Source organism: Mus musculus, chromosome 4, assembly GCF_000001635.26.
Source record: "Mus musculus strain C57BL/6J chromosome 4, GRCm38.p6 C57BL/6J".
Lineage (NCBI taxonomy): Eukaryota > Metazoa > Chordata > Mammalia > Rodentia > Muridae > Mus > Mus musculus.
Genome location: NC_000070.6, coordinates 26,434,137 through 26,448,121, shown reverse-complemented (window position 1 = coordinate 26,448,121; position 13,985 = coordinate 26,434,137). Strand labels below are relative to the sequence as shown.

At 37.4% G+C, this 13,985-nt stretch overlaps 1 pseudogene; it reads right to left on the bottom strand.

Annotated features, from left to right (window-relative positions):
- Gm11903 (predicted gene 11903) lies at window positions 4,858–5,661 on the bottom strand (annotated as a pseudogene).

The window sequence follows — 13,985 nt, the reverse complement described above, 5'->3', positions numbered from 1 at the left end:
GGCAGCCCTGGAAAAAGAAAACCTAGGAAAGATTCAGGAGTTACAGATTCAAGCATCACCAACAGAACAACAGAATTAAAAAAAAAAAAAAAGATAATGTCAGGCATAAAAGATACCAAAGAAGATATAAAAACAACAGTCAAAGAAAATACAAAGTACAAAAAGCTCATAAATCAAAACATCCAGCAAATTCAGGACATAGTGAAAAGAGCAAATGTAAGAATAAATAAGTGTACAAGAGCATGAAGAATCCCAATTCAAAGAGAGAGAAAACATCTTCAACAAAATCATGGAAGAAAACTTCTCTAACCTAAAGAAAGAGATGGCTGTAAATGTACAAGAAGCCCATAAAGAAGTAAATAGATTGGACTAGAAAAGAAAATCCCACCACCACATAATAATCAAAACACTAAATACATAGAAAAAAGAAAGAATATTAAAAGATATAAGAGAAAAAGACAAAGTAACATATAAAGGCAGACCTATCAGAATAACATCAAACTTCTCAACAGAGATGCTAAGAGCCAAAAGATCTTGGACAGATGTCATGCGGACAATAAAAAACCAAGAATCCTACTAGGCTACTATACCCAGCCAAATTCCCAATCACCATAGATGGAGAAACCAAGATTGCCCATGGGAAATCAAATTTAAACAATACATTTCCACTAATCCAGCCATACAGAGGCTATGAGATGAAAAACTCCAATACAAGGAGGAAAACTCTACCCAAGAAAAACCAAGAAATTAATCATCTCATAACAAAGCCCAAAGAAGAGAATCACACAAATATAATACCACCTCTAAAAAGAAAAATAACATTAACCAACACTCACTGAACTTTAATTGTGCTGAAAACAAAATTACAGAAACAATGACCTTCAAAATAGTCACAAATAATATAAAATATCTTGGTGTAACTCTAACCAAGCAAGTGAACGTTTTGTATGACAAGAACATCAAGTTTCTGAAGAAAGAAAGGAAAGAAAATCTCAGAAGATGGAAATATATCCCATAGTCATGGATCAGTAGGAATAATATGGTAAAAATGACTATCTTCTCAAAAGAAGTCTGCAGATTCAATGCAATCCCCATCAAAATTCCAACTCAATTCTTCACAGAGATAGAAAGAGCAATTCTCAAATTCATATGAAATAACAAAAAAGCCAGGATAGCGAAAACAATTCTCAAAATTAAAATAACCATCCCTTAGGGTAACCACTACAAAGTCCCAGATGCTAGGGAAGCAAGAGGTTTCCAGGACCCAAGGGGAATGACATGAGCCGAAATAGCCAACAAAGGAGAGAAAAATCCTGTAGAGACCATCTCTAATATATAAGCATGGTCTCCAGTTGAGGGATGGCGACACCCACCCATCTCAAAAATTTTAACCCAGAATTGTTCCTACCGAAAGGAAATTCAGGGACAGAAATGGAGAGGAAACTAAAGGAAAAGCCATCCAGAGACTGCCCACCTAGTGATCAATCCGACCTTCAGTCACCAAACACAGACAGATTATTATAAACCTTGGATCATTCAGTTCTAAAAGGGGTATCTTTATTATTCCCCTCACTTTTCAGGAAACCTGATAGAAATGAAGCCAGAAAGAATTGGAATGGAAGAGAACTGAGGACCAAGAAATAAACCCACCCACCTATGGTCACTTGATCTTTGACAAAGAAGACAAAATCATACAGTGGGGAAAAAAAAAGAAGAAAGAAAGAAAGCATCCTCAACAAATGGTGCTACTCTAACTGACAATTTGCATATAGAAGAATTCAAATTCATCCATATTTATCTCCTTGTACAAAGGTCAAGTTCAAGTGGATCAAGGATCTCTAAATAAAAGCAGATATACTGAATCTATTAGAATATAAAGTGGGATATAACCATAAACACATTGGCACAGATAAAAAAAATTCAGAGCTCAGGCTCTGAAATTAACAATTGACAAATGGCACCTCATGAAACTGAGAAGCTTCTGTAAAGCAAGGGATATTGTCAATAGGCAAAATGCAACCTACACATTTGGAAAAGATCTTTACCAACTGTATATCAGCTAGAGGGCTCATATCTAAAATATTTTTAAAAACCCAAGAAATTAGACTACAAAAATCCAAATTACCCAATTAAAAAATGGAGTACAGAGCTAAACAGAGAATTCTCAACAGAGAAATCTCAAATGTCTGAGAAGCTTTTAAATAAAAGCTCAGCATCCATAATCATCAGGGAAATTCAAATCAAAACGACCCAGAGATTCCACCTTACTCCAATCATAGTGGCTAAGATCAAAACATTTGAAAACACATGTTGGTGAGGATGTAGAGAAAAAGAAACACTTCTCATTGCTGATGGGATTGCAAGTTGGTACAACCTCTTTGGAAATAAATCTCATGGTTTGTCAGAAAATTGTTTATTTTTTTACCTGAAAACCTAGCTATACCACTCCTGGTGAATACTCAAAAGATGCTCTACTATATCACAGTGAAATGTGCTCCACTATGTTCATAGCAGCCTTATTCGAAGTATCCAGAGACAGGAAACAACCCAGATGCCCCCAAATAGAAGAATGGGTACAGAAAATAGATTATATCTACAGAATGGAACACTCACTATTTAGCCATTAAAAATGAAGACTTCATGAATTTTGCAGGCAAATTGATGGAACTAAAAAATATCATTCTGAGTGAGGTAATACAAACCCAAAAGGACATAAAAAGTTTGTACTCACTAATAAGTGCATATTAGTTCAAATGCTCAGAATACTCATGCTACAACTCATAGACCATATGAAGCTAACAAGAAAGAAGGCCAAAGTGTGGATTCTTCAATCCCACTTAGAATCAGGAAGAAAGTAATCACTGGTGACAAAGGGAGGGAGGGGCCTGGGTGGGTGAGGGAAGGGGAAGTGAAAAAGGAGGAGCAGGATCTGGTATGGGAGAAGACAAAAGAGAAGTCCAGAGGGCCAGGAGTATGAATAGAAATATTTAGCAATGGGGTTTGGGAATGTCCCAAATGCCAAGGATGGGAGAGGCTCCTAGAACCCAATGGGAATGAAATTAGATGAAATGCCCAATAGCGGGGAGATAGAATCTGGTGAGACCACCTCCTGTGGATAGACATGGCCTACAATTGAGAGATGGGACCATCCACTCATCTCAAATTTTTTAACACAGAATTGTTCCTGTCTACAGGAAATGCAGAGAAAAAATAATGGATGTGATACTGAAGGAAAGGCCATCCAGAGACTGCCCCACTTAGGGATCTATACCATTCACAGACCATCCATGGACTACCCCACCTTGGGATTCATCCCACCCACAGACACCAAACCCTGACACTACTGCTGGTGCCAAAATGTGGTTGCAGACAGTAGCCTGGTCTGCCTGTTCTCTGAGAGGCTCTGCCAGCATCAAAGACAGATTCAGACACTTACAGCCAGCTATTGGACTGAGCCCTGGGACCCCAACGCAAGAGTTATGGGAGGGACTGAAGGAGCTGAAGGGGATTGCAATCTCATAGGAAGAACAACAATATCAACAAACCAGACCTCTCAGAGCTCCTAGAGACTAAACCACCAACCAAAGAGTATATATGTGCCAGTTCATATCTCCAACTCCCTATGTAGCAGAGGACTTCCTTATCTGGCAGTAGTGGGATGGGAGGTATATGGTCCTCTGAAGTCTTGATGCCCCAGGGAAGGGGGATGCTACAGGAATGAGACAGAATGGGTGGGTAGGTGGGAGAGCATCCTCTTAGAGGCAAAGGGGAAGGTGATAGGGTGGGAGTTCATGGAGAGGAGACAACACTTGAAACATAAATAAATAAAATAATTTTAAAATACAGAATAAGTTTTTGTTTTGATCCCAAGTGTAATATATGGGGTTGCTTTAGATTGTACACAGCAGCTGACTATGATTTTCTATTTCAGGGCCATGATTTTTCCAGATCAAGATAGTTTTTACAAGTGTATAACAATTAGAATTATGTGGACTCTTGAAAGGGTATGTAAATGCTAGAGTCCCTAGAGAGGCACAACTGCTGTTGTTCCTGCTGCTGCTGCTGCTGCTGCTGCTGCTGCTGCTGTTTGTGGTGGTTGTTAGTTGCTGTTGTTGTGATTTGTTTTGGTGTGTCAAGTGGTCATGTGTAAAGAAATGAGAAGTTGGATATCCTGGCTATGAAGATCAAACTTGCATCAAGGAACTTGGTGTCCCTAATCAGGAAGAAGTAGCCTGATGTTAATCAATGCCCTCATTCCCCTTAAGCCTTCTTTCCCTTCTACCTAGTGTTAGAAGGTTGGAAGGATGGAATAAGAGTGGAGAAGGGTAGAGGTAAAAGAAACTCACAAAGTATCCAAAAATCCAGTTACATTAGTGAGTTCACTGCTGGGTGAAATTGATCATTACTTTTTTTTCCCCCAGAATTGTGCCTGAACTACCAGGAGCTAGCCCCAGAAGTGAACAGTTCCAGAGAGGAGGTAAGAATGAGGCAAGGCTAACTTTTGAGTGAGAAAACAGGGATGGATGCTTTGCAACACTGATTACCAATCAAAAATTTCTTTATACAGATTTTGATAATATTCATGATTTCAAGAAATACAGATCATATTGTTTTGTCATGGGCATACTAGGAACATATGCCCAGGGTTACTGGTTAGGTACAGAGAGCTTAGATTTTTATTATCATCACCCCATTTTCCCTATTCCTAAAATTCTACAAATCATTTCAGCTTAAGTAAGCTTAATATAATATAATAGCATATATTATAATAGGCTGGTAGCATTTTGCAGTTTCAGGATGTCTAGATAGAAAATAGATAAAATCCGAGTCAGTCCAGGTGAATCACCCTGATTTCTTTTCAAGTCTATTTATTTGTTACTCTTAAAGACTTATTTTTGACTGAACTCAGAGTTAGAAGTAGAAGCTCTCACCCTCAGTGAGGACACCCATTGTCTCATGGCAATCTGGTCCTGGCATTTTTCTTTGGCTTCTCTCATTCTCATGGCCAAACTGTTAGCATACTCTGCAGCCTCCTCCTGTTTTTTTATTTTTTACTATGTTGTTTCTTCAGAGCAGTATGTCCACATTTGTGTTTCAGGGCATGTGGAGTAACAAGACGCTGAATCTTTGGTGCTTTGGATCTGGGCTTCTTATCTTCTTTGTTTAAGGGCTTTCTGACAACATAATGGCCAAGATCATCTTCTTTAGAGAGAATTAAAAGCTTTCAGATTCTACTAACTCTTTTAGGTCCCAACAGGCAAGGCACGGTAATAACTTTCAGTCCAGGAATATCCTGCTCTCCTTTTTTTTCCCACAATAACCAAGTTTAGAACACTTAGATTGGCACCCTCAATGTATCTGTAAACAGACTTGCACTTTCTCTCTCCAGTTCTCCTTGGAATATAACAAGAATGCACCTTACTCACCAGCAGGCACATGCTGCCATGGGTCAAAATGCCTTGATTCATGGAAAAACCTTGTATGTTATTCCCACCACTGATCTGGACCACATAACCCTTCCACTCTTCACCCAGAGCATCAGTAGCTACTTCTGTGGCCATGGATTTCTCAGAGAATATATGGTGATGTATGGTACTTGCATTCATAGTCTACTTCAGTGAGTTTCTGACAGCCAGTGGCAATAAAGGAGATATTTAACTTGACAGTAAATCACCCCGATTTAAGCAGTATATTATTAACTTTTAATGGTCAATCATATTACTCAGAAACTAGCTTAGGCCTGAGAACATTCTCAGGCTAAGGAGCCATTGTAAATGTTATTCAATGTAATATTTATATTTATAATCTTATGAAAATTTGTTTAAGAAAAGAATTATTTTGTTCCTAAGGGAAATGATATTATAACAATCTGGTGTAAACCAATCTTTTCAAGAATGACAAATTCTAATACCTTATTATATTTACATTCTTTTATATTGTTCTTGCACTGCTGATACATGTAATTATATTATCATAATCATTCTAGCTTTTGTTGCTGAGTTCTTATTAGGGGCTTAATAGGTATAACATTTTATCTTGTACTCTATAATTCTAAGAAATTCTAAATACACTGTAAAAGAAACTCTGTGCTCTGATCTGCTGTCATTTCTCCTATTCTGCTGAATTTTATCAGCCTTCTCTTAGTTCATACTATTCTAATTATTTTGTTTCATGAATTTGTTTAGGGGCAGATAGTAATCTCCAAGGCACAGAGAAGCCTTCCATGCAGGGTCAACTGAGGTTACTTCCTTGAAAGCAGGAGTAGTACTTTCAGGACTTTCTCAGGGGAATACAGAAACAATTTTCTCAGAAAAGCCATGGGTTAATCATTATACTAATAGCCCCCCCTCCCCGACTGTAACACACAGACACAAACTGGAAGTAAAGGGAATGATTGCATCATGTGACTCAGCTTTGCTACTACTTCATCAAACAGCTATGCTGGCTTCATGACTTTCATTTCCCTAGGAAATGGCTGTGTCATACAGCACCTTCCAGCACTGTGAAAGCTAACTGGTGAGAATGAAGCTTTCAGGTGGATGTCAGGTTTATTTCTTCATGTTTTGTGACTTCTGTGTGACTTACCTTCAACAATTTGTCTTACCACTATGTTTTAGAAGGTAACCAAGAATGTTAGCATCAGCTTATGATGTTTGTGGGAGGGTTTTGTAGAAAGTCATTGGTCAACAACTCAAAAGGAGATGACTCATTCCCACCTCTGTTTTGGTGGTGTTGTTGTTGTTAGCTTATGGTATATCTGATGGTATGGTTGGAATATCACACCACTCCTCATTGTAGGGTAACACCTTAAAACTCATTTTATATGTGTTTATACATTTCTCAAAGGCTGGATAACATAACATTGTGTAAACTTACTTTATTTAAATTATCTGCTATCTTAGATACTTTTCTATTGCTGTGAAAAAAAACCCACCATATCCAAGGCAACATATTTAGTAAAAAAGATAAAATGTTTATTGGACTTAAGAGTTCCAGAGTGTTAAAGTCTATAAAGACCAACTATTGTGACAGGAACAGCTGATAGTTCACATTTTAATTAATAAGTAGAAAACACACTGTAAGTATAAAGGAAAAGCAGGAGTCTTTTGAAACCCAAAATTCAATCTTCAATAAGGCTACAATCTGTAATCTTTCTCAAACAACTCTAAAAATTGAGGAGCAACTATGCAGTTATATGAATCTATAGTCTTATTTAAACTACCATATCCACTTAGCAAATGATAGACATCTGCTGTTTTCATTTCCTGGCTGAGAAAGTTGTTTTTGTACTAAGATATAGATTCTTTTGGGTGTGAGTTCAGTGGTGATGTAGCTCAAACCTATAGTAGATCTCTTTATAGATTTCTGAGAAAACTCTATTGATTTCCACAGCGATTGTCTAAGTTTACACTCTCCAAAGCAGTGAATAAGTATGCTCTTATCCCTCTATCTACAACAATATCTGCCATCATTTGTTTGTTGTTTGTCTGGTATGTGTGTGTGCGTTTTTGTTGTTATTTCAAGACATTTTTTTTTCTGTGTAGCCATGGTTGTCCTGGAACTTGCTCTATGCACTAGGCTGGCCTCAAACTCTGAGTACTGGAATTAAAGGTGTGCACACCCACATCTAACAAATTTGTACTTTAATAGTGAAAGATTTTGAATATTTAAAAGATTCTCAGTACTTTGTATTTTATAGTTTGAGAATTCCTTGTTTAGTTGTCACATTTCTCAATTAGTTTATGTTTTCTTTTAAGGTTTTTATTTTTATATTCTAGGAACTAACATTTTGTCAGATGTATTATTGGTAAATATTTTTTTCCAATTGTGTAAGCTGTTTCTTCACTCAAAGGGTGCTATCTGTCCTTTACTATGTAGAAGATTTACCAGTGCCATTGATTAAAGATATTATCTTTCCGATTATAATAGGTGGCTATTTCAGTCTCCGTAACTTCCTCTGGTAAGAGTCTCAGTTATGGTTATCTAGGTAGACTCCCTGGAAACTCTCCTGTCCTGGGTTTCCAGCTACTCCCAGAGATGCCCCCTATTGACTGCTGTTCTCATCTGAGTGAGTCCTCTTCTGCACCCATTCTGCACATGCCTGATCCCCAACCTATTTCCCCTCTCCATCCCCTGTCCCACATGGTTTTCACCCTCCATCTATCTCCAATTATTATTGTGTTTGCCTTTCTGAGTGAGATTCACACATCTTCCCTTAGACATTCCTTGTCGCTTAATTTCATTGGTTCTCTGAATTTTAGCATGGTTATCTTGTATTTTATCACTAATGTCCACTAAGGAAATACCATGTGTGTCTTTCAGAGTTTCAGTTACCTCATTCAGGATGATATTTTACAGATCTATCTGTCTGCCTGCAAATTTCATGATCTGTTTGCTTTTAATAGCTGAGTAGTATTCCATTGTATACATGTACCAGATTTTCTTTATCCATTCTTCAGCTGAGGAACATCTAGGTTGTTTTTAGTTTCTGGCTTTATTCATAAAGCTGCTATGATCATAGTTGAAAAAGTGTCCTTGTGGTATGTGGAGCATATTTTGGGTATATGTCCAGAATTGGTATAGATGGGCCTTGGGGTAGAACTATTCCCAATTTTCTGAAAGACTGTGTCTTAGTCAGGGTTTCTATTCCTGCACAAACATCACGACCAAGAAGCAATTTACAGAGGAAAGAGTTTATTTGGCTTACACTTCCATACTGCTGTTCATCACCGAGGAAGTCAGGACTGGAACTCAAGCAGGTCAGAAAATATGAGCTGATGTAGAGGCCATGGAGGGATGTTCTTTACTGGCTTGCCTCCTCTGGCTTGCTCAGCCTGCTCTCTTATAGAACCAAGACTACCAGCCCAGAGATGGTCCCACCCACAAGGGACATTTCCCCCTTGATCACTAATTGAGAAAATGCCTTACAGTTGTGTCTCATGGAGGCATTTCCTCAACTGAAGCTCCTTTCTCTGTGATAACTCCAGCTGTGTCAATTTGACACAAAACTAGCCAGTACAGATTGCCAAAATGATTATCTTCTGTACTGGGTTGTACCAGTTTGTACTCACACCAGGAATGGAGGAAAGTTTCCCTTGATCCACATTCTTATCAGTATGTGCTGTCACATGACATTTTGATCTTAGACATTCTCATAGGTGTAAGATGGAACCTCAGAGTTGTCTTGACTTGCATTTCCCAGGTAACTAAGGAAGTTGAACACTTCTTTAAGTAATTCTCAGCCACTTGAGATACTATGTTGAGAATTCTCTATCTAGCTCTGTAACTCATTTTTAAATTGGGTTATTTGGTTTGTTGTTATCTAACTATTTGTGTTCTTTATATACTTTTGATACTAATCCTCTGTCAGATATAGGGTTGGTTAAGTTTTTTTTCCCCCATTCTGTAGGTTGCCATTTTGTCCTATTGATGGTGTCCTTATCCTTGCAAAAGCAATTGAGTTTCATGAGGTCCCATTTATTAATTGTTGAACGTAGTGCCTGAGCTATTGATGTTCTTTCCAGGAATTTGTATCACCTTTAACTAGGTGGAACTTCCATTGAGGAGAAGGGAATGTCAACCCTCCCACAAAACCTTCAACCCAAAATCTTTCCTGCCTAGAATATGTGTAGGGAAAAGGAGAGGACATAGATTGAGGGAACGGCCAATCAATGACTGGCTCCACTTAAAACACATCCCATCCCCCCATTCTGTTCAGTAACTCCTAGGAATAGTGCCACACATAATCGGCTGGGTCTTCCCACATCAATTAACAATCAAGACAATCCCCCACAAATATCCCCACAGACAGGTTTGATTAAGATAATTATTCTTCATTAAGACTGTCTCAACAGTTAATTCTAGGTTATAACATCTTAACAGTTAAAACTAGCCAGTACAGACTCCTTCCCTTTTATCCTGTCTCTCGATTACATAGGCAATAAAGAAATTCCTCCACTAAGTAATATATTAGCAAGCCAGCCAAAAATAAAAAAAGAAGGCAAAAAGGACAAACGTCTAAAAGCAAGTAATTGCACATTCACTTCCCTCTTCTCTTGACTACAGATATGATGTGACTAGCTGCTTAAGTTCATGCCTTGACTTCCCCTCAATAATGGACAATGAATTGAATAAACACTTTTCATCCCCCCCTCAAAAAAAAAAAAACACATGCCATGTAAGACAGCCAATCCCTAATACTCTTAATGACACTCTGTTATGCTTGCAGAAATCAGCCTAGTGTAACTGTCACTTGAGAAGCTTCATCCAGCATTGTATGGAAACAGATGCAGACTATCACAGCCAAACACCAAGTGCTACTCTGGGTACCTTTTGTAGAGCAGGGAATAGAATTGAGTAACCTGGAGTGGTCAAAAGCTCCAAAAAAAGATATTTACAGTCAACTAACCTGAGGCTGTGGGAGCTCACAGAGACTGAATCAAAGAGCATGCAAGGGCTGGACCTCCCCCCTTGAAACACACATCTATAGCAGATATGTAGCTTAGTCTTCATGTGGGTCTCCTCACAATTGGAGCAGAGGCTGTATCTGACTTAGTTGCCTGACTTTGGATCACCTTCCCCTGACTCAGCTACCTAGTTGGGCCTCAGTGGGAGAAGCTAAGGCTTAATACAACTGGATGTCTCAGGGTGGGGTTGTATCCAAGGGTTGGCTTCCCCTTCACCTGAAAGAAGGAAAAAGGGTAATGGGGGGAGGCGTTGTAAGGGTGACAGTGGGAGAAGAGGTGGGATGGGGGACCACAGTCAGAATATAAAGTAAATAAGTAAATGAATAAATTTAATAAAAAAATAAGAAAATGTTAAAGCATAAAATTAAAAGCAAACAAACAAACGAATAAACAAACAAGCAAACAAACAAACAAACAGATATTGTCTTTCTTCCAGTGTGTACTATTGGCCTCTTTGTCAAATTCAGGTGGCTGTGGGAATATTGGTTTATATGTGGTTCCTAAATGCTATTCCATCAATCAATGTGTCTATTTCTATTCTGGAACTATTTTACTTTTATTAGTATAGCTCTAGAGAGGGATGCTTTAATGCAAAGGGAACAGCCAGAGGATGAAATTATAAGTTTTAACTTGTAACACAAAAACTTATTAATTCATTTACTCATTTTAGTTTTTTTTTAATTTAGTGGAATATAAATTTTAATTTAGTGGAATATAAATTTTAAAATATGGATTATGATTCTTTAAAATTCCTTAGCACAATGTTTTCCTTGTCATATTTAATTTTATTAATTTTAATCTGTGTCCCTCACTTTGTCAATTTTTGCTAATCTTTTCAAAATACCAACTCTTGTTTTGTTCATGCTTTGCAATTTTTCATTTCTGTTTGATTAATTTCTTTTTTCATGTACTGTTTCTGGATGTTGTTTCCTCTTGTTTTCAGAAAACCTCAGGTGCAGCATTGAGTTACTAATACATGTCACCCTCTAGCTTATAATATAAACACTTCTACCTCTAGACTTATATTTTGGGACTGGGGGACAGCCTTCTTTTGTCCCAGAAATGGTGATATGTTGATTTTTCAATTTCATTCTATTTTAAGAATATTTATATTTTATTTTTGGTGTGTCTCTGTACTTAATTTTCATTCAGTAGTGTGTTGTTTAGATTCTGTGTGCTCATGTGCTTTCTGGAATTTCTATTGTTATGTAAGTTTGTTTCTGCATGATCAAGTGGTATTCAGAATTTTAATTCAGTTTTGCTAATTTTTTTTTAATTATCTTTAATCTTTTTGATAGTCCAGATACTTACACCCAACCAATGGACTGAAGTCAGACACTGTCTGAAAGATCTTGGGCATCCAGGTTAATTGAGTCTGCTGGTCTGCCTATAGTGTTGCCCTCCTCTAGCCTTACCCTAATTCAGCCACAGGGATTCCAGACTTCATTCCATTGGTTGGGTGTAAGTATCTGCATCTGTCGCAGTCAGCTGCTTCTTGAGCCTAGCCTTGCTTTCTGTCCTAATATGTAGCTGATCTTAGAGAAAGTGCCATATGCTATAAAGAAGTGTAGTCTTCAGTGTTTGAGTGGAATGATCTGTAAATGTCTGTTAGATACATTTGATTTATGGTGTTATTTAGCTTCAGAGTCCTTCTATTTAGTTTATTTCAGGTTGACCTATCTATTAGTGAGTGTGAAGTATTTAAGTCACCCGACCTGTCAGGAATCTATGTGTTTAGAACTGAATATGTGTTTTGGTTTGGTTTTTATGAAATTATATGTTCATGTGTTTCTTCCATAAATGTTTATAATTGAAACATTCTAAAGCCAGGAGATATTGAGATGTATTACTTCAATAAGTCACAATGTAGATGCTTTGAGACATTGGAAAATGTCAATTTTTCATTAATTACATATACTTTACCCACCATGGCTTATGAACAATTCTGTTTGTGTGTCATATTACAAAATTTAGATAACAAAAAATAATATTAAAGTGATAGAGCAAAACATAAATTGACAAAGAAAATTACACTTTCATTGACATATAATCACATATGTTCTTAAAATTTAATTTTATATAAATGTATGAATGTTATGTGCACATTTTATGAGTTACCTTTGTATACCTGAGAGAATATTTTGAAGGGAAAAAACATTTATTTTGGCTCATGAGTTCAGCAATTTTAGCTTACCATGGTGAGGGAGTCCTAGTAAAGATGAGTTGCACATCTTACGTTAGTCAACAGCAAGGGAAGAAATATAGGAAGGGCTAGAGCAAGTTATAGCCCCAAGGACATGGCCCAGTGACCTATCACTTCCAACTAAGCTACCTCCAATCTTTTCCAGGCTCCTAATAATGCTGTGATCATAAATCCAATGAAGAATTGATCCACTGACTAGGTCAGAGCCTTTATGATCTGTTTTTTTCTCCAAAGCCCATCAGGTGATAATCAAGCCCCATGTGCATGAATCTGTGAGAGGTGTTTCAGATTTAAGTGGTTAACGAAAATGTAAAACCTTCATGAGAGAAGGGCTATCATCAAGCTGACATATTAGAACTGCTTCCAAAAGCCTTTAGATTCTCATAAGTCTTTTCCTAAGAAATATCATCTAATATACCTAAGGAATAGTTTGCCTTCCTCATTTGTTCTGTGGATTACAACACCTGCCTTAGTGTGAGGGACTGTGATCTGGACTAGAAATAATGTTTACACGTGTTATTTTTACCATAAAATAGTTATGGAACACAGAAGCTATGGTTCCCGTGTGTTGATATAACCTACACATCTGTTCTCTTATCTCTGGTGACCATAAATAAACAAATAAGTGTTGATGCAAAAAAAAAAAAAAAAAAGCCTCCTCATTTACACATAGCTATATCCTTGGGCAACTGCTAAGCTGAAGTGACAGTGAAATAAGAATGCTCTCCCTGCTACATTAATTCTCTTACTTCTCCCTTCCATCCTCAGAAAACATAATCCAGTTCTCTCTCTTTGTCCACTAGGAATGTGCTCTAGAGTATTCCTCCTCCACTAATGCACAAGCATAGATGCATGCTGGTGTAGTATTTGCATGTAACTGGCACATCTCCTTACAACGTTTAAATAGCTATAGATTAATTATTCACCTGATGCTCAGTTATGTATTGGATAGGAGATGTTAACATAAGACAAAACAGACTGCTCATGTTCAGTGCAGGGCAGTAGTTTAGTAAAAAGTATTATTCACCACAGCATACTATAGATTTGAAAGCTTTGGAGGTTTAAGAATCTTATGCCAAAACCTGTCTGAATTTGCTTTCTAGAGCCATCATACTCTTAATCAAAGCATTGATGCTAGATAAAGGTTTCAATAATGGGCTTGGCTTTCAAACCCTGGAGCCAAACCCTGTGTTACAGGAAATTAAGCAGGATAAGGTTGAAGAAAGATTCTGATGAGAAAGGGATGCCTGGGTGACTGTGGTGCATGGATGAAGCCCCTAGGAAATTGACAAAATGCAGAATTTGAATTAGATCTG